This window comes from Aplysia californica, unplaced genomic scaffold (genome assembly GCF_000002075.1).
Source record: "Aplysia californica isolate F4 #8 unplaced genomic scaffold, AplCal3.0 scaffold01367, whole genome shotgun sequence".
NCBI lineage: Eukaryota > Metazoa > Mollusca > Gastropoda > Aplysiida > Aplysiidae > Aplysia > Aplysia californica.
This window is the reverse complement of record NW_004798637.1, coordinates 32,102-34,067: the sequence shown is the minus strand read 5'-3', so window position 1 is coordinate 34,067 and position 1,966 is coordinate 32,102. Positions and strand designations below refer to the sequence as shown.

The 1,966-nt window shown below is 40.3% G+C and overlaps 1 protein-coding gene across 1 annotated transcript in view; it reads left to right on the top strand.

Annotated features, from left to right (window-relative positions):
• Positions 1–214: 214 nt before the first annotated feature.
• Positions 215–1,966, top strand: part of LOC101862550 (Y+L amino acid transporter 2-like) — a gene marked incomplete at its 3' end in the record, with an annotated part of 33,701 nt that continues 31,949 nt past the window's right edge. Inside the window, 1 exon segment of the mRNA XM_035973531.1 lies at positions 215–508.

Sequence of the window (1,966 nt, the reverse complement as noted above, 5' to 3'; positions counted from 1 at the left end):
TGTGTGTGTGTGTTCTCAGGTGCTCTCTCTCTCTCTCCCTCTCTCTCTCTCCCTCTCTCTCTCTCTCTCTCACGCACACACACACTCTCTCACACACGCACACACACACACCGTATGTGTATTTTCCGTCTCAGCGAGTACGCCAACTCAATTAATTAGGTTAATTCTTTACCGTGTGTTGTCTCTTAATTAGATCTAGATCTACGCACAGACGAACGCGGATTTTTCTCTACCCCTGAAACTTGTTCTTCTCTGGTGATCGATAATAACGCGGGAAAACTGAGTCGAGTCAGTCTTACACCTAAGCCAAAGCCTCGTGTGTTGAGTGTTGTCGCTGTCGGCTTCCGTGTCTCAGTCTCAGGCGGGCAGGCAGGATTGCATCACCCCCCTCGTGTGCTGTAGGTGGACTCTCTCGTTGTTAACGGGGTAGATCTAGATGTAGATAGATCGAGGTTTGTGTTCTACTCTCAGACAGGACGGACCTGGACAATCAGTTAGCCTATCCGGGGTAGGTTTGTGTTCAACTCTTCAACTCTCAGATAGGACAGGACAGGGTGTATGTGTTATAATAATATAAATGTCCTGGACGAAATCAGTTAGCGTGTGTATACTTTGTGATAACGGACTCGACGCTCTCGCGGTCTGACTCGCGTGCTTGCTGTGTGTGAGTAGATCTAGATCTATATATAATATAATAATATACATGTATTATTATTGTGAGAGGAGTAGTCTATTATTTGTCAATTAAATCTAGAATCTAGACTGTTTATTGTTTGAGTTACGATATTAGAGTAGTAGGAAATGCAGTTAGTTTGATTTTTACTTTAAAAATGTTGGCTAATTGCTGCTGACGCCTTGTGTGTGTCTGGTGTGATAGAGGGTAGTGTAACTAGCCGTAAACACTTACTTACACATGATACTTACTAGTTAGTTAGGTCTTAAGTTAGGATCCAGAGACAAACAAATATACTGCTGCTTTTGTACTTTGCGAATATAGAAAGAAATCGTGAGATGTGCTGACAAAATGAGTTACTTCTCGGATTTGAGCATTATGGAAATTGATACATCAACTTGATAGATATGTGAAGTTTGTACAATTTGTGAGCTTGGAATAGTAAAAGATACAGTAAACGTGAACAGAATAGCATCAATTGAACATCTATAAATCTGACCTTAGTGTGGATTTTCAGCCGATATCTCCCTTCTTGGATCGTGAGAAATAACTCATTTTGTCAGCACATCTCACAATTGCCCAGACATCGATCGTATTCCCAGACTGACTGACTCAAAGACTCTAAACTGCGCAATATTCTGGTGCCGTTTTAAACAAAATCCGCGGTAGGGTTTTTCCTTGTATTATTGGAAGAAAAAAATGTTTAATTTTTTTTTTCTGAACACACTTTCGTTTCCCAGTTTGTCTTCAAATCTTGAGATTGGCTTTGGTCACTTCTCCTTAGCCTTAGGAGCCTATTATGGATTTGTGGTACATTTTACCTGTCGTAATTTAATATTTAATCTTACATGACGTTGTCCTACACGGGCCTACATGGTATTTGTAAAAGGGTAATCACGATTATGATTTAATGTGTAATGAAGGTTCCCCCCCCCCTCCCATGTATGATGCGCATTTTAGAGCCTTATATATATGTGTACACTGCAGTTGATAAATTAATGATTGATCAGCCGCTTAAACAAATAGATACATAAATAGTATGTTGTCGCGTGTGTCGACCTCCTGAGGTTGTACTCACTCTTGCTCTGTGTTATTCTTAATAGCTCAATTGATTGTTAAGTTTTTTAAAAATTGTTGTAGGCTACTTTTACTAATTGTGAGCCCTCCTATCAAATTATAATGTTTGTTCATGGAATGGGAAAAACAAATGGGAAAAACAAATGGGAAAAAGGGTGAGGGGTGAGGGGGTGTAGTATAGGCATGCTGTGTATTCTTGTTCTCTGGACCCCCCCC